General features: G+C 42.7%; 2 pseudogenes across 2 annotated transcripts; one reads left to right on the top strand and one right to left on the bottom strand.

The window, feature by feature from the left end:
* Window positions 1-8,699: 8,699 nt before the first annotated feature.
* On the top strand, window positions 8,700-10,499 carry LOC308417695 (WD repeat-containing protein 46-like; annotated as a pseudogene). Its single transcript has one exon. The product of its transcript is annotated as a WD repeat-containing protein 46-like (transcript).
* Window positions 10,500-21,377: 10,878 nt separating this feature from the next.
* On the bottom strand, window positions 21,378-21,825 carry LOC308417199 (annotated as a pseudogene). Its single transcript has one exon. The product of its transcript is annotated as an uncharacterized misc_RNA (transcript).

Here is a 21,825-nt window from a genome sequence, read left to right as displayed (position 1 = left end):
CATTTAATTTCTATGCTTTTGCATTTTCTCTTTTTTTTTACAGAATTTTCCCACATAAGCATTTCCTGCATCTGCCTGTGCTCTTCTGGATGTGCTTACACTTCAGAGAGAACTGCTGTTTGCCATTTGAAATGCATAAGAGATTGGAGCATCAACACCCTGTCTGACAAACCAACCAGTTTACAAGGGCTAGGTTTAGCCTACTGTAGAGCTGGGATCCAGATTGTCATGCTGGGTAGAGTTTACCTATGGCCTGTGTGGTGCACCAATATGGTAGAAACTTCTGGCTTGGATACTCTTTCGTCTCTCCCTCTCTCTCTCTCTCTCTCTCTCTCTCTCTCTCTCTCTCTCTCTCTCTCTCTCTCTCTCTCTCTCTCTCAAGTTCTCAGTGTTTTTATTTTCAGAAAAAAAGTGTAATATATTCTGACCTTGTTTATAGATTTGTTTTGTTTTACTTTAGATTCACATATTAATATTACTCAAAGCTTAGAGCAAAAAATCTATTGCCTTTGTTGAGTTGAGACTGCTGAAGGTGTTAGACATTCCCAACTGGCTGAGACTATAAGTCTGACCTACTTCTCCAGGCTTGGCAAGCCTTTGTAAATATTACTGTGGTCAAGGAAACTCCATGAACATATGGATTTAACATGGACCTTAATTACATCTCTTGCCCTTATTCTAGACCCATATTAGTCCCAGGGAGAAACTTGAGAGTGTGTCTTTGTTAAAAATTCAGACATCGTTTTTAACTAATTGCTCCCTCACCATAACTTAAAGATGATGTCTAAACCTTTAAGAATAAACTATGAGTCCCTAATTCCTGACACTGTTTGCTCTTGGTAAGTGTCCCCAAATGACTTGAACACTATTGTTAATTCCAGTAAGTGTTTTCATGATCTTGGCTGTGGAGTTAATGTTTAACAAGTTCCAGAGGAACCAATTTCCTGCTCAAGGAAACTTCCTTGCCAACTTCCCTAATTATTCCCAGATGCTCATTGCCCTATGGAATTGCTAGAGCTAAGGAAGGTTGTTAATAGGCCACAGGTGTCAGCTAAGTTTAGTTACCATGGAAACATGTGCAATAGCAGTACTCAACATCAGGAGACCAAGGAGCCCACAAACATGAATTTCTAGTGTACCTGTTTTCTTTTCCCTTTTTTCTTTCTGAAAATATGGCCAGGAACACAGGTATATCAGAATATATATCTCTTCTGTTAAGCTCAATGAGAAAATTGTCTACAGTGAATTCCCTAAACCACCATCCCAAACATGTTAACCTCAAAACTCTGTTATGTTCTCATCATTTCTAAGGAACCCAAATAAACTTTTTATGCAGGTTATAGTAATTAATAACTGTTAAATTTATTAAGTTATTAAATTTCTACATTAAGAATTTAAATAAGTACTTTATACTGTAACATGATTGTTAGTAGCAATAATCATTGTAGTAAAATTTTGTTATATTTTTTAAAAGCTTAGAAGAGTGTGATTGTATTATATTTCTGTGAATTTCTTTAGCATATGATTTAGTACCTAACAAAATTCTTGTCTCCACTTCTGAATTCAATCTCTTATGACATAGGGGATTATATAGTTTCTGGAAAAATATACTGTATACTCCTCAAAGAATGGAGTGCATAAAGCAAATAATATTTTGATAGTATAAAAGTAATATTGATATTATGGAAGAAAAAAACTCAGGGTGTCCAATGGGGCCCCCAAACCAACTTTGAGAACAATGACTCAAAACACAACGGTGATGAACCATTAAATAATAAATAACTTAATCTGAATGAAAGAAGAAGCCAGACTAAGAGAAAGGCTTTCAAATATTAAGGTTAGACTTTCTGTGCTGTGACCTTCAAATGTCAACTACATTAAGACATCCTTACAGACAAAGGGCTCCAGTCTTCTGTGGAAGCATCGTTTAATGACATCAGAAATGGTCTGCCCTAGTATCAGTTAAAAATTAGAAAAACAGGAGCCAAGCATGATGACACACATCTTTAATCCCAGCACTTGGGAGGAAGAGGCAGCCTGATCTCTGTGAGTTCAAGGCCCTGTTGATCTACATAGTGAGTTCAAGACCAGCCAAGGCAAATCATAATAGTAATAGAAAATAATAAGTAACACAACTTGAGGACTTAAAACAAGATCTACTACAGTTTTATTTTAAAACAGTGATTTAGAACTCTGTAAATGGACAAATATTAAAGTCCACAGAATTTATTGGCAAAGAATTTAATATTAGAAAAAAAATTGTCAAACTTGACAACAATAATACCAAATACAGAATGAATTTCACTTGTGATAAGCATATGTTTTCCCTTTATTAGACGAATTATGCTTTTTGACTTTGCAAAAGCAATTCTACCTTATGCTCAAACTGCACACATCAGCACATGCTCATGATGACAGGATAGGTACCTGAGGAAATGAGGTGCTCACAAGAACAAACTGAGACTCTGTAGGATGACAGTGTGAAATTAATGTCACTTCATTCGTGTAAGGAGCTTTGCAAAGTATATAAGGTTAAAAATTATGAACATAACTTTTTATGTTTACTAACATAAAAGTTCAGCTTTTGAGACTTGATGCACAGGGTCATAGGACATCCAGGGTGGGTGGCTCACACTCTCACAGGAGAAGGGGAAGGTGGAATAAAGGAGAAAATGTATGAGAGGGGAACTTGAAAGGGGGCAGCACCTAGGGTGTAAAATTAATTAATTGTTTGATTAATTGATTAAAGAAGTTCTGTTTTGTTTTTCCCCTCTGTCATATAATCCAATAACATTTTGTGCCTTAAATACAACTGTAAGTTTCTCTGCTTAGATAATAGCATCTTTTATGATCTGGTCTTAGTTCTTGCCACTTAAGTATTGGATGCAGGTATGACATAGTTCTTGAAAGATTGCTCAAATTTTAAAACGTTAACTTTACCTCAATGAAAAATTGTTCTCCTTTTTCTACAATGAACTCTGATTGGTCTTTTACACTATGACCACAATAACTTCCACCAATGATGCTTTCTGGGATTTAGTCTGAAAGCTTTGCAAGTGTTGACAATTATAATATCCAATACACTATTTTTTGCAATTGTTCAATTTTAAGACCCGGAAGTAGATGTGTATGCCTGACCTTCATGTTTGATATCTACTATGGCAATAAGAACATAGTGAGTACCAAAAAGTTGTCCTGAATTCATGAGTGGGATATTCAAATGGGATAGGACACATAATCTGCTTTTTAAAATTCATACTATGGAGGTGTAAATGATAACCATGGTGATGATGATGATGTGGTGGTAGTAGTGGTGGTGATAGTTGTAATGACACTGATTAGAGGTGTATTGTCATAGCAGCAATACTGATGTGTTAGTGAGGGTAGTGATGGTTGTGGTGATAATGGTGGTGACGATAGGTGTAGTACAGTGGGTATGACAATAGTAATGGTAATGATGGTGGTGGTAATGCTGGTGGAGGGTAAGCCTGGGGTGATTAATGAGGATTGTGTTGGTTAATTTGGTTGCTCACAGCTCCATGGGGTTCATTCCATGTCTGCTTGGACCAATCCACGTGGATCCAATCCCCACTTCTGCATATAGAAGAATGCAAATTGACACATTCTTATCTCCTTGTACAAAGCTCAATTCCAAGTGGATCAAAGGCCTCCTCATAAAACCAGATACACTGAATCTATTATAAGAGAAATTGGAAAAGAGCCTTGAACACATTGGCACAGGAGAAAGTTTCCTGAACAGAACACCAATGGCCCAGGCTCTAAGATCAACTATACACAAATGGGATCTCATAAAATTGAAAAGCTTCTGTAAGGCAAAAAAACATTGTCATCAAGACAAGATGGCAGCCTACAGACTGGGAAAAGATCTAATATCATATATACATACACACACACACACACACATATACATATACATATACATATACATATACATATACATATACATATACATATACATATACATATACATATACATATACATATACATATACATATACATATACATATACATATACATATACATATACATATACATATACATATACATATATATATAAAGAACTCAAGAAGTGAAACTCTAGAGATCCAAATAACACTTCTAAAAATAGAGTACTATGGTGGATGCTCACAGCCAACCATTGAACTGAGCATGAGGTTCCCAATGGAGAAGTTAGAGAAAGGACTGAAGGAGCTGAAGGGGTTTACAACCCCATAGGAAGAACAACAATATCAACCAACCAGAACCCACAGAGCCCCCAGGGACTAAACCACCAACCAAAGAATACACATAGAGGAACCCATGTCTCCAAACACATATGTAGCAGAGGGTGGCCTTGTCAGACATCAATGGGAGGAGAGACCCTTGGTACTGGGAAAGCTTAATGCCCCAGTGTAGGAAAATGCCAGGATGTGAGGTGGGGAGGCAGGAGTGGGTAGGTGAGTTGGTGAGAACCCTCATAGAAGCAGGGAGAAGGAGGATAGGATAGGGGGTTTCCAGAAGGGAAACCAGAAAAGGAGATAATATTTGAAATGTAGGTAAATAAAATATTCAATAATTTTTTTAAAAAAATTAGAGTACAGAGCTAAACAAAGAATTTTCAACTGAGGAAATTTAAATGACCAAGAAGTACATAAAGAATGCTCAACATCCCTAGTCATCAATGAAATGCAAATCAAAACAACCCTGAGATTTCACCTCACATCAGTCAGAATGGCTAAGATTAAAACCCATGTGACAGCAGATGCTAGCAAAAATGTGGAGAGAGAAGAACACTCCTCCATTGCTGTTGGGACTGCAAGCTGATACAACCACTCTGGAAATCAGTCTGGCAGTTCCTCAAAAAATTGGATATAGTATTACCTGATAACCCAGCTTTACCACTTCTAAGCATATACCCAAAAGATGCTCCAACATATTACAAGGACACATGCTCCATGTCTTAGTCAGGGTTTCAATTCCTGCACAAACACCATGACCAAGAAGCAAGCTGGGGAGGAAAGGGTTTATTCAGCTTACACTTCCATATCACTGTTTATCACCAGAGGAAGTCAGGACTGGAACTCAAGAGGTCAGGAAGCAGGAGCTGATGCAGAGGCCATGGAGGGATGTTACTTACTGCCTTGATTCCCCTGGCTTGTTCAGCTTTCTTTTTCTAGAACCCAGGTCTACCAGCCCAGGGATGGCACCACCATCAGTGGGCGGGGCTGGGCCCTCCCCCCATTGATTACTAGTTGAGAAAAATGCCTCATAGCTGGATCTCATGAAGGCATTTCCTCAACTGAGGCTCCTTTCTCTGTGATAACTCCAGCTTATGTCAAATTGACACAAAACCAGCCAGTACACTCTACTATGTTTATAGCAGCCTTATTTAAAATAGCCAGAAGCTGGAAAGGACCCAAATGTCTCTCAGCAAAAGAATGAATACAAAAAAATATGGTACATTTACACAATGGAGTACTAGTCAGTTATTAAAAACAATGAGTTTATGAAATAGAATGGAACTAGAAGCTGTCATCCTGAGTGAGGTAACCCAATTACCAAAGAACACACGTGGTATGTACTCACTGATATTTGGATATTAGAAAACATGCTTGGAATACCCAAGATACAACTCAAACACACATGAAGCTCAAGAAGAAGGAAGACCAACGTGCAGATGCTTCAGTACTATTTAGAAGAGGGAAGAAAATAATCACAGTAGGTAGAGGGTAGAAGGAAAAGAGGAGGGGGAGGGAAAAGGGGAAGGTTCAGGTGTGAAAGGAGACAGAGGAGATGTACAGAGGGTCAGGAAATTGAACAGATGTGTGTAGCAGTGGGGGATGGGAAACTGGGGGTAGCCACCTAAAATCCCAAATGCCAAGAAAGCAAGAGGCTTCCTGGACCCAACAAGGATGATAGTAGCTGATATACCCAACAAAGGGGAGAGAGACCCTATAGAGAACATATCCAAAGGTTAGGCATGGCCCCTACCCACACATCTCAAAAATACTAACTCAGAATTGTTCCTGTCTAAAGAAAATACATAGACAAAGTGTGGAGAAGACTGAAGGGAAGGCCATCAGAGACTGCCCCACCTGGGGATGCATCCCATATGCAGCCACAAAACCCAGACACTATTGTTAATGGCAAGAAGTGCATGCTGACAGGAGCCTGATATAGCTGTCTCTGAGAAGCTCTGCCAGAGCCTCATCAATACAGATGTGGCTGCTTGCAGCCAAACTTTGTACTGAGTACAGGGACCCAAATGGAGGAGTTAGGGGAAGGAATAAGGAGCTGAAGGGGTTTTCAATTCCATAGGAAGAACAACAATATCAACCACTAGACTCCCCAGAGTGCCCAAGAACTAAACCACCAATTGAGGAGGATCTCAGAAAATGGAAAGATCTCCCATGCTCATGGATTGGAAAGATCAACATCTTAAAAATGGCCATCCTACAAAAAGCAATCTACAGATTCAATGCAATCCCCATCAAAATTCCAACCCAGTTCTTCAAGGAATTGGAAAGATCAATGTGCAATTTCATATGGAATAACAAAAGACCTAGAATAGCAAAATCCATCCTCAACAACAAAAAAACATCTGCGGGAATCACTATGCCTGACCTCAAGCTATATTACAAGACAATTGTGTTGAAAACTGCATGGTACTGGTACAGAAATAGGCATGTGGATCAATGGAATAGAATAGAAGATCCAGAAATGAGCCCTCATGTATATGGTCACCTGATTTTTGACAAAGGAGCCGTAAACATTCAATGGAAAAAGGACAGCCCATTCAACAAATGGTGCTGGTCCAACTGGCACTCAGCATGCAAAAGAATGAAAATAGACCCTTTCTTATCTCCTTGTACAAAGCTCAAGTGTAAGTGGATCAAAGATCTCCACATTAAACCAGATACACTGAAACTATTAGATGAGAAAGTAGGGAAAACCTTAGAACACATAGGCACAGGAGAAAATTTCCTGTACAAAACACCAATGGCTCAAGCTCTAAGGTCAAAGATTAACAAATGGGACTTAATGAGATTGCAAAATTTCTGTAAGACTAAGGACATTGTCAAGAAAACAAAACGGCAACCAACAGAATGGGAAAAGATCTTTACCAACACCACATCAGATAGAGGCCTAATATCCAAGGTATACAAGGAACTCAAAAAACTAGACACCAGAGAATCAAATAACCCTATTAAAAAATGGGGTACAGAGCTAAACAAAACGTTCTCAGTTGAGGAACACCGAATGGCCGAGAAACATCTGAGGAAGTGCTCAACATCCTTAGCCATCAGGGAAATGCAAATACAAACAACCCTGAGATTCCACCTCACACCAGTCAGATTGGCCAAGATCCAAAACTCAGATGACAGCAGATGCTGGCAAGGCTGCGGAGAAAGAGGAACACTTCTCCACTGTTGGTGGGGTTGCAAACTAATAGAATCAGTCTGGCGATAACTCAGAAAATTGGATATAGTACTACCTGAAGACCCAGCTATTCCACTTCTGGGCATATACCCCAGAGACACTTTAATACACAACAAAGATATATGCACCACAATGTTCATAGCAGCTCTATTTATAATAGCCAGAAGCTGGAAAGAACCCAGATGTCCTTCAGAAGATGAATGGATACAAAAATTGTGGTACATTTACACAATGGTACATTTACTCAGCCACCAGAAACAATGACTTAACCAAATTCTTAAGAAAATGGCTGCATCTAGAGAATATCATCCTGAGTGAGATAACCCAGTCACAAAAGAACAGTCATAATATGCAGTCACTGATAGTGGGATGCTAACCCCAGAGGCTTGCACTCCCCCAGAAACAACTCACAGACTGTATGAAGTCCAAGAAATAAAGTAAACAAAACAAAAAAAAATTTACAAAACAAGAAAACTTTAACTATTTCCATGTTACATTTTGTTTTACTTTAGCTCATTGTAACTATTAAGTTTTCAAGGCATACAATCAAACCTTGAAAAAAATCAAGTACTGACTAAAAAATATATTCATATATTTTTATGTAAAAATTATGTTAAAATCTGAAAAAAAAGTACTGACAAAAATGTATAATTTTAAGCAAAAAATGTTTAAAATCTGTACATTTATCTTTGTTTTGTAAAATAAAGTCGTTTTAAAAAATAAAAAAATAAAAAAAATTTTAAAAAATGTAAATAAAATAACCAATAAAAATTATTTTTAAAAGGGAAGTTCATGGGTGCATTTTTCCTGTGATGTTTATTGGACAAGATAAATCAACAGATATTCTTAGCATCTGGCTCTTATAATCTTTCTACCAACTTTTTCATGGTTTTTCCTGGGCCTTAAATGTAAGAGTTGCATTACACCTGTATCAGCTGAGGTTGGTTACAACACAGTCAATTGTTTTCTGCATTTTGATTAATTGTGTATCTCTGAGCTAGTCTCTATCTCTTGGTTATTTGAACAAAGCCAGAATAAATGACAACACCAATTACCACTCAATGCAGGCAGGGGAAATTCTACATGGTTCCACTCCTAGATAAAGAGCTTCGGGTGGCTAATAGCTGTTGAAAGAGAGACAATTGTCTCCTAGGACAAATACCAACACAGGTTGTCCAATCCCAAGTAGTCAGCTCTGGACACATGCGCATATAAACAAAGCTAAGGCACGTGGATTGTAGTTCGGTCGGTCGACGAGATGGAGACAGCCCCCAAGCCGGGTAGGGGTGTCCCACCCAAGAAAAACAAGCCTCAGGCCAAGAGGAAGAAACTGTGGCGCTACTGGGAGGAGGAGACCACCCTGTCCGCCGCTGGCGCCTCCCCGGTGCGCATCGGAAGAAGACGAGGACTGGGGAGCCGCGACCCCCCGAGGTCCAAGAGCGCGCACATCGCCCAGAAATCTTGGTTCTCCAAGAAACCCCCCGATCCCAAAGAACGCCTCAGACCGGAAGAAGCCGCAGAGGACCCTGTCTGGGGCTCCGAACCCGTTCCCAGGACCCGTCCCCGCCCCACTGGAGGTGGCCCGGAAGTTCTGTCCAAAAAGCTCCCACATTCGAAGCCTAAAACCCAAAGCAGACTCGAGAAGGCTGAAGCTCAGGAAGAAGAGGCGAGCATCAGAGCCGCCCGCGCTGAGCTGCTACTTGCACAAGAACCTGGGTTTCTGGTAGGAGAAGATGGGGAAGACAAAGCAAAAATACTCCAGACAGACATCGTGGAGGCCGTGGACATCTCGAGTGCTGCCAAGCACTTTGACCTGAATCTGAGGCAGTTTGGAACCTACAGACTGAACAGGGAGACACCTGGCTTTAGGAGGGCGTCGGGGTCACGTGACCGCTCTCGACTGGGTGACAAAGAAGCCCAAGTGTGAGATCAACGTCACTGAAGCAGTGCGGGACATCCACTTTCTCCATTCCGAGGTTTTGCTCGCGGTCGCTCAGAACCGCTGGCTTTACATCTATGACAACCAGGGCATCGAGCTTCACTGCATCTGTCGCTATGACCGCGTGACCCGGCTTGAATTCCTCCCCTTCCATTTCCTCCTGGCCACTGCTTCAGAGACAGGGTTTCTGGCCTACCTGGATGTGTCAGTGGGGAAGATCATGACATCTCTGAATGCGCGGGCTGGACGGCTCAGAGTCGTGGCTCAGAACCCCTACAATGCTGTTATCCACCTGGGACACCGTAATGGCACAGTATCTTTATGAAGTCCAGCCATGAAGGAGCCGCTGGCGAAGAGTCTGCGTCACCGTGGTGGGGTGTGGGCTCTGGCAGTGGATTCTACAGGCACTTACATGGCCACCTCCGGTCTGGACCACCAGCTGAAGATTTGTGACTTGTGAGGGACATTCCAGCCCCTGAGTTCCCGGAATTTGCCCCAGGGAGCATGGCACCTGGCCTTTTCCCAGTGGGTACTGTTAGCTGCAGGAATGGGTGACTGGATCAATATATGGGCAGGGCAGGGCAAGGCTAGCCCACCCTCCCTGGAGCAGCCCTACCTCACCCACCGGCTCTCAGGCCATGTGCATGGTGTCCAGTTCTGCCCCTTTGAAGACGTGTTGGGGGGTGGGGCACAGTGGAGGCATCACCAGCATGCTGGTCCCTGGGGCTGCTGAGCCCAACTTTGATGGTTTGGAGAATAATCCTTACAGGAGCCAGAAGCAGCGCCAGGAATGGGAGGTGAAGGCCCTCCTGGAAAAGGTATCGGCAGAGCTCATTTGTTTGGATCCTCGAGCCCCGGCAGAGGTAGACGTGATTACTCAGGAGCAGCAAAAGAAGGAGCAGACTGGGCTACGAACCCGATGCCAAGGCTGTCTTCCAACCCAAGGCACTGCAGAAAGGCCGAAGCTCTACAGCCAGCCTAGTGAAGAGGAAGAAGAAGGTCATGGACCAGGAGCACAGAAACAAAGTCCGGCAGAGCCTTGAGCAACAGCAGAAGAAGAAGCAAGAGATGGCCAAGCCTGGAGCCTGTCTGTCTGCACTGGATAGATTTGTACAATGAGCCAGAGACAGCAGTCTCCACGTTGACCCTTAGGAACCATAATGCTCAGTAGCCAAAGGCACTTGATGCCAAACCTGAGTTCAGTTCCCAGAAGACACAAGTTCCTAGAAGACACTTGGCAGAAGAAAACACACAAGTTGTTCAGCTTTTCCATTCTCCCATGGACCATTTAGGACATCTCACACTAAACACACACACACACACACACACACACACACCACTGTAAATAAAACACAAAAATCTATAGGGGAAAAATAAACAAAGCTAAATGAGCTTAATAGGTTACATACATATATAAGCACATATTATATCTAGTATACATTTATATGCACACATGAATATATTCTTCATATGCATATATGTATACAAATACACATAGTATACATGTATAGACATATATAAATATACAGCTGTAAAAATACTGAAATATAAGACCATGAATTTGAGAGGGGTGACATAGGAGGAAGTTTCAGGAGTCAGGAATAATGTGTGATGTAGATGTAGTACCCATGTATTAAATTATCGAAAAAAAATTAACTTTCCTATTATCCTCAGTGGAATGCGCTTGTTTTGTTTTTAGTAATCTTATCTGTCCCGCGCAACCGTCTCGCCTGCAAGAACGACGCGGCACACAAAATAGAATCCTTCTGCGGTAAACTTTATTAATCTGGAAAAACCGGTACTTGCTTCACGTAACGAAAAGGACGGAGAAAACCAAGAGATCCAAAGAGACGAACAAGACGAACAAGCTCCACGAGACGGCCGAAAACCAACGGGAGAAAGAAGAGGAAGAAGAGAGGAAGAGAGAGGAGAGGAAGAGAGAAGAAGAGGCAGAAGAGAGAGGAAGAGAGAGGAGCTATCCAGCCCTTCCCCTATAAAGGGATCAGTCCTTGCCTGGGACGCGGAGCCCCCTGATTGGTTGAAACTCACCAGGCCCTATGACGCCACGGGAAGAGGCGGAACTCATGAAGCGGAAGTTACCCAGCCTGTGCGCACATGGCTTGTTTACTGCTAACTCCAGCCAGATATCAGCGCCATCTTGTAATGGCGAATGCGTGGGAATGTGTGGGCGGCGCCCCACATCTCCCCCTATCTTTTATACTTTGAGCAAAGTAGGACACCCATATTAGGAGGGCGGAGATAGAGGTCAAATCCTCATTAAGGTGTATAAAGACCATGTACAGGAGTAACCGCTAGGCCTTTTGTAGCCCGCAGTACACCTGACCTGTCACTCTGCCGTTTTTCTGAGGGAGGGACACTGGGGCAGGAAACCCTCATACAAATGGCTTATCTCCCGGAGAATACCCCGCGACCAGGGGTTTCTCAGTGCGATGCTAAGCTCGGCATCCCTCATGGGCTGCTCAAACCAGACACTCTAATCCTGTGCAATGAACCGAAGTTCTAGGAGTGCAAGAGCTGTCTGGCCGGCGACCTACTGCTTAAGCAAAGACAAACAGATATCGGCTGATGCTGCATGTTCTAGAGCGACAGGCGCTTGGGCAGTAACCACCTTGTCTCTTTTTTGTTTGGGCCTCGAGCTTACAAACCAGCCAGAGAAGCAACGCAAGTCCGAAAGCAAAGGATTGTTCCCAAGAGTCCCACCCCCACCCAAGTTAATATCAGGGGTGAAAAGGTTAGGGAAGACTGTAGCATCAAGTTCCGCTGGAATTGGTTTCAGGAATGCCGACAGAATCGCCCATCTCGTCTCTTCTCTGGCTCTCTGGTTCCACCGCGTCAGGAGCAGGGCTGTCATCAGGAGTCTCTGCCGTTTTTCGCGTGAGCCTCTCGGGAACCCAGAAAGGATTATTTTCATCCTGAGGAAAAACACAAACAGCTCCCCTGGATCTTATCAACACAAGATCCGGTCCTTTCCATTCGTTAGTTATAACATCTTTCCATTTTACCATCTCTTTTGGTGTATCCATGGGTAGGCAATGCCTTTCAGCTGCCGTATGGCCATGGTCATCAAGATTTAAAAAATTTAAGGTGAACAGTGCCATGGATACTGCGGTCCTAGGCACGGGGGGCAAGGCCTGCATAATCCCACCTTTCTGTTTTATTAGATATGATTTAAGAGTGCGGTGAGCACGTTCCACAATACCTTGTCCTTGTGGATTATACGGCAAACCTGTAAGATGAGTCACAGCCATCTGGCTACAAAATTGTTGAAATTTTTGTGAGGTAAAAGCCGGTCCGTTGTCTGTCTTTAAGAACTTTGGCTTACCCCAGGCACTCCAAGCCTCCAAGCAATGTTGGATGGCATGTGAGGCCTTTTCTCCAGATAAGGGAGTGGCTACAATTATTCCTGAACAGGTATCAATGGATACATGTACATATTGCAGCTTACCAAAGGCGGGGACATGGGTAACGTCCATTTGCCATATTTGAAGAGGCTGGATGCCCCGAGGATTAACCCCCGAGTGGGGCGCAGGCAGAAACTGACTGCAATTTTGGCAATTGACAACAATATCGCGAGCCTGTTTTCTGGAAATGGAAAAGCGGCGCCGCAAAGTTTCGGAAGTTACATGAAAGTTTTTGTGAAAACTTTTAGCAGCCTCTAGCGGCGAAGACATGGCTATAGCAATTATTTTTGTAGCCCTGTCTGCCAAATCATTGCCTTGAGCCATAGGTCCTGGCAATCCAGAATGAGCTCTAATGTGAGTAATATAAAAGGGCGATCTTCTGGCTAGAAGGCAATTTTGAATTTGCGCAAAAATTGAGGCAACTCTGCTAGACGGTTTAATAATGCCAGCCGCCTCAAGCAAATTGACAGCATTAACAACATAAGATGAATCAGACACTATATTTATAGGCTCTGAAAAAACGTTGTAAAACCTCAAGAACCACTAAACATTCTACCACCTGTGGGGAGGTTTCTGCATATTGCCTCGAGTAGACCTGACCGTTAACCACAAAAGCCCCCAGCCCAGTTTTGGAACCGTCAGTATAAATAACTAACCCTTCTTTTAGGGGACTACAGGACGTTACTTTGGGAAAAACTACAGGTTGAGTTAAAGCAAACTGTAAAATTGGATGTTTTGGGTAATGATTATCTATTTTTCCTGAAAAGGAAGTGACTAAGATAGCCCAATCATTTGAAGTGGCAGCAAGAGTGGAAACCTGCATGGCATTATAGGGAACAATTAACAGCTGTGGCTCACTGCCAAAATGCGTGATGGCAGATTTTAGCCCCCTCAGCGCTAATTGCGCCACAGCATCTGGATACCAGTCAATTATTTTAGCTGGCGAGGCATTAGGATGCACCCATAATAAGGGCCCTTGCTGCCAAAGCACTGCAGTAGGGAGCCGGTTTGTTTTAAAAACACATAATGAGAAAGGTTTATCATAATCCATGCGAACCAATTGTGCATCCTGTATAGCTTCTTCTACCAACTGTAACGCTCTTTCTGCTTGCGGGGTCAAACTTCTAGGTGAGGAGACATGCGGATCTCCTTCTAAAACATCGAATAAGGGTTTAAGTTCAGCAGAAGGAATCTTAAGAAAAGGTCTAAGCCAATTAATGTCTCCCAGTAATTTTTGAAAATCATTAAGAGTGTGGAGGTGATCCCTTCTTATCTCGAGCTTTTGAGGGACAATCCTATCAGTGAATAAATACCACAGACCCTAGGAATTGACCAGTATCAAAAATCTGGAGCTTTTCTGTGGCAATATATAGGCCCTTACCTTTTAGGACCTGTAACAATATAGGAAATGCCTCTTTTAAAATCATCAAATTTTTGTGGCATAATGCAAGACGCACCTGTTTCTTTACTCTCTCTGGGAGGAATGAGAAGGCTTTTAAAGGTGCGCGTGTCTCATAAGGAAGAGGGGCTGCTGGTAAAGGAGGTGCTGTTGGAACGGCTGGGGACAAACGCGTGGGCCTGTACTGCTCGTCAGGATAATATCTTTTTTCCTCATAACTAGCTGCTTCTTTATCTACCCCTGCCTCCTCTTCTGGGTCTAAGCCTTCTCGCTCATAATCATCATTATCTGAAGTCTCGAGGCTACCAATGTTAAGGGCCTCAAAGTCTTCTACAGGGTACAAGCTGACTCCCCTTTTCCTAACATTAGAGGGCATAAAAGAATGAAAATCTGAGGGTTTCTGGGTTACTGCTCTCCCGCTGTACAGCGCTTCTGGAGGTCCTTTTTCCTTAGGGGGATAATACCTTTTCCTGCGCGCGCCCATTCTCTCACTCTGTTCGGCTTCTGATAGCCTATCCTGCGCTTCACTCAATACCTCTTGCCCCGCAGCGACGGCGGGCCTACAGCTCTCATCTCTTAAACAATTTTGTACCATCGACCAAATGGCCATGGTTCCGGGCCCGAGGTTTCCAGCATTCTGTGCACAGTTTAATTCTCTACCCAATCTGTTCCATGAGGCTGGTGAGAGAGACCCAGAAACTGCAAACCAAGGGGCCGTTCGCTCAACCTCTCTTACAAAACGCTGCAAGATGCGGGTGGGCAATTCTAAATCTCTCTGCTTAAGAATTGACTGCAGGGCTGTAATGGTCGAGTGTGAAGAGCCCATCACAGCGATGTAATGCCCGCGGCTTATTCGCGTGGCGGCCCAAGGCGAAACTGAAAGGCAAGTCTCAGCGCGTTCTCGCTTTTTTATCTACAAAGACTTATGGAACGCAGGGGTGCCTCTGCTTATCTACGTCCGACTTAAGCACAAAATTAACACCAGCCCCGTTGGACACAGAGGAAATTAAGAGGAAGAGAATAAAAACTGCACTGACGAAGACCGGAGCCTCTACAGACCCTTCACACGGCCGTGGAGGATTTAAACCAAATTAAAGAAAGATCCAGGATCAGACATACCTTGCCGAACTAATCTCCCCGCAGTTCTGAATTCCGTGGTGCAGACGATGGAGTGGTCGAATTTCCCGGGTTTGAGGCACCAGATGTCCCGCGCAACCGTCTCGCCTGCAAGAACGACGCGGCACACAAAATAGAATCCTTCTGCGGTAAACTTTATTAATCTGGAAAAACCGGTACTTGCTTCACGTAACGAAAAGGACGGAGAAAACCAAGAGATCCAAAGAGACGAACAAGACGAACAAGCTCCACGAGACGGCCGAAAACCAACGGGAGAAAGAAGAGGAAGAAGAGAGGAAGAGAGAGGAGAGGAAGAGAGAAGAAGAGGCAGAAGAGAGAGGAAGAGAGAGGAGCTATCCAGCCCTTCCCCTATAAAGGGATCAGTCCTTGCCTGGGACGCGGAGCCCCCTGATTGGTTGAAACTCACCAGGCCCTATGACGCCACGGGAAGAGGCGGAACTCATGAAGCGGAAGTTACCCAGCCTGTGCGCACATGGCTTGTTTACTGCTAACTCCAGCCAGATATCAGCGCCATCTTGTAATGGCGAATGCGTGGGAATGTGTGGGCGGCGCCCCACAGCCGGATATCAACGCCATCTTGTAATGACGGAAGCGTGGGAATGTGTGGGCGGCGCCCCACACTTATCCATCTTTCTTTTCCACAATGTTTGTTGCACGTGTTCTGTACAAATTATACTTTTCAAGTCTCTTTTCTCTCCTTTTTGATCTTGATTCTCAGTGTAAATCTGTCTTAAGGTAGAACTACCAATAACCACGCCACATCTCAAAAGCTGAGAGACATTTAAATTCCTATGCCAGATTAACTATCCCCACATCTCTAAAATCAGCCTCCCACAAAGTTTCTGGGCGTAGATAAAATGTGGGCAGGATCTTGGCTGCCGTGAATAAATACTGTGCTTATTCCCATCTGAACTTTCTCGCTGTCCATGTTTCTATTGCTATTAGGATCTCTCGAGCTCCCATAAAAATGCCCCAACATATTAATTATGTTTATCATCTCTTTGCCAAAACACAGAAGCAAGTCAAGGGACTAGAGGGAGGTGTGTTTAGCTAATAATTTTATAGCAGAGAAGACATGGTGGTTACAGTATTGTGGGAGCTTTCTGCCATGGATTCTAATATGGTGCCACCAGGAAATGGAGAGCTCAGCCAAGAAGCAGTTCTGGGATATAATCCTTGGGGATTATTCCTAGTGACCTAAGAGTCAGGAGGGTCATATGTCCCAAAGCTATCACACCTTGAAAACAGTGCCACCAGCAAGAGACCAGGTATTAAAACACGAGCCCATGTATGGGATATAAAATCACGCCAGGAAGATTGGGGGGTAGAGCAGGTTGAGACCCAGGAGACTCGGTGGGCACACATCTGAGACTTAAGTGACTCCCTGAGCCCTGCCAGACTCCTGGCCCAGAACATGTGCCCTGCTTCTCACAAAGAAGAAACATGCCCTATGGCCCAAAACAGAGGTCTCCATGCTAATGAGGTATCTAGAGGCCCTGAGGGCTTAGCTAATAAGCTTTCTTTAGAGACATTCCTTTCTGCAAAAGGTACTAAATCTCAGGGAGGTCTACAGACCCTCTACAGGCCAGCCGTTGGTTTGTGTCCTCCAGGAAGTGCTTGGCTGCGTTTCCCCATGGAGCTGCTGGGCAGGGCTGGACTTCAGGGGAGTACCGAGACACAGCTCTGAGAGGTAAGAAACATAGTCTAAGGTAGTAGAGAAGCCAAACATGGTTCCAGGGACCCTGAACCTAATGAGGCCAGGGCAGTGGGGCTCTCTGACTCTGGGAGTCTCAGGAGAGCAGAGAATGGAGTCAGAGCCAGCAGGGTAGAGACTGGCATCTAGCCTGGCGGGGGCGCTCTGGTTGGCTCATGAGGGTCTGTAGACAAAAACCTTCCCCAAGTTTCTCTCAGTGGGTCTTGAAAGCGATAGTCCACGTTGAACCATATTCTTTATTGGCTGTTCAAGGTGGATAATGGATACATAACCCCTTTCTCAGGGTCTGACCTGAGGTTAAGTACCTTTTGCAGAGAGGAATGTCTAGAAAGGAAGTTTATTGGCTAAGCCTTCAGGGCCTCTAGATACCTCACTACCAAGGAGAACTGTTCTGGGCCTATGTGACCATAGGACACGTGTCTTTTATGTGAGAAGCAGGGCACACGTTCTGGGCCAGGAGTCTGGCAGGGCTCAGGGAGTCACTTAAGTCTCAGGTGTGTGCCCACCGAGTCTCCCGGGTTTCAACCTGCTCTACCCACCAAGCTTTCTGACATGGTTTTATGTCCCACACCCATGTGATATATTCTACATTCAAGTCATATCATTCAGGCTCATGGCCATCTTATACTGCCAAATTCATTCATTCAGACTTCAAAGACCCATAATCTAAACGTCCCCAATATTGTTTAGAAATCCAAAAGTGAACTCTTCACTGTGAGTTCCAGTAAAATAAACATTTTAAAGTTACATAGACCCAGTATTCAGTGACACAGGGTAAACACTGACTTTCCAAAAAGGAAGCACAGGAAGAATGACAAGGAAATGCCAGACCAAAGCAAGAACATATTCTAAACGGGTAAATGTCAAACCCTGCAGATCTGTATCCAGAAGCTGGATCTCATGGTGACATCATCTGGGCTCTTGTGGGCTTCTGTGGCTCCACCCCTGTAGCATTGCTTCTCTATTAAGCAAGGTCCATATGTGTCTACAGCTTCCCCATTCAGATGTCCCACAGTATTGATATCTCCAACATTCTAGGATCCTGCGCTATGTATTTATCTGGCATCATTAGCTTTTTTTTTGTTCTGTTTTGTTTTTTGTTGTTTTGAATCTTGGTACAAGTCTCAATAGTTCTTTCATTCTTTGTTCTTGTATAACAGTGCTATATAAATCATGATTATGTAAAACACTATATAAATCATATAAAATGATATATAAATATATATCATATATAGATATTATATCATATATAAATTTACTGTATATCATATATTTTATGTTATAATTATATATTATATGTTTGTTACATAGTATGCATTACTATGTGATATATGATATACTATATGCTATATTCTATATATTACATACTATATACTATATATCACACATTATATCTATCACATATTACATACTACACACTACATACTATATGTTATATGTTGCCTATTATAATGTATATTATATGTTTTATATTATGTTATGTGTTACATGTTTTATGTTATAGGGTATGTTGTGTATTTATTATTTATTTATTTATTTATATTTATTATATAATGTACTACATGCTATATATACATCATATATCATATTAAACATTTTGCATCATACTATATACTCTACATATTATATATTATGGATCGTGCATTGTGTATTATATATTATATATTTTACATTTTATAATTTATATTTATATTTTATTCTATATGTTGTTATATGCTATAGGTTATATGTTATGTGTGAATATATAAGATTATATATGTAAATATACACTATATATAAATATTTTGTATAATATATATCACATGTACAATCGCCACATAAATCATGACAAATTCTGCTTGACCCTTTTTTACCAAACCTGCAGTAGTAGCCTTAACGTGAGTATGTGTCTAGAGTTGGGCACCCTGTAGGCTTTATTTTCTTAGGCTCTCTCTTTTAAAGGAAGCACTTCCTAATGGGTGTTCAGTTTCATATCATGGGTCCTTTTCTGTTAGTGGTTCTTGTCCTCAAGACAGCGGACAGTTCCCATATTATTTAGTATGAAGTGAGGAGCGTGGTCTCTCTCTACTAGTTCTAATCTCTTTAACCACAGCAGCCACTCTGTCTGCATCTGCTTTATCTCCAGTGTTAAGGGATTAAAACTTCTTTCCTCAACAAACTCACATTTTTCGGATCACTCTGCTCCATTTTTCTTACTATAAATCTGCCAGCAAAATGGCTCATTTATTTCTGCTTACAGTGCCCCAGGGCTTCCATAGCTCCCATTTCTGACAGTTCCATGCTCTTTATAGGAGCCATCCGCAATGGCTTGCTAACACTGTGGTCAGGCTTACCACAGTGCAACAGCTCTGCTTGTCAGTACCAATTTTCTGTTTCAGTTGTTTCTGTTCTCACTATGATAAATGCCTGACAGGAGTCATTTTAAGGAGGGGCCTATTTGTACCACTGTTTCTCAGCAGAGAAGGCATGGAGCAGAGGCAGCTTGGTCCAGGGTAGTGGACACTTGCAGAAGTGACTTTTCATACAATATCAACAAGGAAATTAGAGTCTTGCTCTAGGAGGGCCAGACTATAATCTCAGAACTCATCTCTAGTGGCTTACATCAGCTAGGCCCTATGCCCTCACAAAATAATGGCACCTACTGAGGACCTGGGACGCTTGCATGGGAGACATCTCACATTTGTACTATATGACAATGCTAAGATACGCTTCCAGCATTCGAGAACTTCTGCAGCAACAGGATTCTATCCCACGCAGTCAGATTTTCCCAAACTCCTTACAGGATCCAGTTCCAAAGGCTCGTGAGCCACGTGATCAGAAAGTCACACCAGTAACTACATCTCTCAGTACCAAATTTCCCATGTTTGTTAGACATTCTGCTGCTGTGACAACGTACAATAGAGCAGCTGAAGGAAAACAACTCAAGAAAGGTATTTGTTTTGTCTCAGAGTTTCAGATCTGCTATAAGGAAAGTATGGTGACGAGGCCCACAGATCCTGGAAAATATGCCCTTTCCACACACACACACACACACACACACACACGTCTGTTTACTCCAGTTAGGTGCCACTTTCCAAGGTTCCCATAATCTTCAAAATTAGTGTCATCATCTGGGGATGATGCATTCAGCACATTATGATAATATTGTGATGACAGTGATGGCTGGAGTAATAATAGGCATGGTGATGCTGATGATGTTGATGATGTTAGTAATGGTGGTGATGATGGTGATGAAAGGCAAAATGCTGGGAAAGGAGATAGCAAAATGAAGATGACGGCAGCCATTCTGGTCTTAAGCCTAACACCTACTAAGCACATTAAATTTGCCTCTGAATTTTTCGCTTTCCTTTTTTTTTTTTTTTTTTTTTTTTTTTTTTTTTTTTTTGAGTCTGAAACTGGTGTGAATGATCCTAGATGTTGAAGGCATGAGCAATTTTAATTTTCTGGACTTTCAGTGCAAAGAGTACATCAATTACATTCTTGAGCCACTAGGTGGCAGTGAGAATTCAATCCATCTTCTGCCCTACCGGATTTGATAGGAACTGTTCCAGTTTTGTTTGTTATTGTTGTTCCTGGGAATTGCTTGTTTTTTAAACGAAGTCTCACTCTGCACTCTTGGCTCTCCCGGAACTCCCTATGTAGACCAATCTGACCTGGAACATAGAACCTAGAAGCTTCCTTCTAACAGTTTTCCTAGATTCACTTCGTTTGTTTGAATACCGTGACCCCTGGTCTCTTAATCCAAGTCGACCAATGTCTAAAAACTCAGCAGTCTCTCAGGACTCTATTTCTCCCCATTATTTGTATACCATTTTATCTACTCACGTTCTCTTTTACCACCCCCCGCCCCCCAAAAAATCAGCGCAAGCCCTGTGTTAAATGGATTTACTCTTTCTCCTGTATTGAATTTTTCCCAAAGACTGGAACCCTATACAGTAACTATACAGTAATTTAACTTAGTCTGTCTAACATAGTGGGCCCTACTTTTACAATTCCATTACTTAAAATTGCACACAAAATAACTATATACTTATAGCATACCTAGACTCTTTTTATCATAATCTCCTCTGTGGAGGGGGGAGGGGTGCACCCGCGCGTGCGTGCCCTGCTGAAATGGAATACAACATCTTTCATGTGAAATGAACTAATGAGAAAACTTTCCTTCTAACTCCCATTTTGCACTTCATGGTAATAGCAGAGAGAACATGTATTTGTGGACCATTTCTAGGCAAAGCTCATGGCCAACCTCTTTCTACTGATACCCAATTTCTCTCTTTTACTAGAAATGGGAATAACTTCTCTTTTTTTATGAACGAGGCAATGTATTAACCCAGCATCCTTTGTTCTAACGCTTCTTGTTGGCAGCTGCCACCTGTCCAGCGATCCTGTCCAGATCTCTCTGTTCCTGAGGTGTCAGCTTGCAGTCCCCATCTTAGTCCTTTTCCACCATTTTCAGCCCCTCCAGGACTTGGAGGACCTGGCGGGCCACACTCTTAGAACCTCTGCTGAAGTTCCTGGGCCGGACACCATTTCTCTGCTGTCCTCCATAGATCTTGGTCATGGAACCAACCCCTGCACCACCGCGCCGAGGTACAAGTACCGCGCTGTGGCTGCAGAACCAGTTCTCATCATTGGGGCAAGCTCTTTACGTTTGGCCAGCTTGACCATGTCCAGCCATTCAGGGACGTTCAGCTTCCCGGACTTTCTGAGGAAGGCTGCCAGAGCTCTGATGAACTCCTGCTGATTAACATCTTTTACCCTAACTCCAGGCAT

This window comes from Micromys minutus (genome assembly GCF_963924665.1).
Source record: "Micromys minutus genome assembly, chromosome: 2".
Lineage (NCBI taxonomy): Eukaryota > Metazoa > Chordata > Mammalia > Rodentia > Muridae > Micromys > Micromys minutus.
Note: the sequence above shows the minus strand (reverse complement) of the source record. Positions and strands in the feature narration are given on the sequence as shown.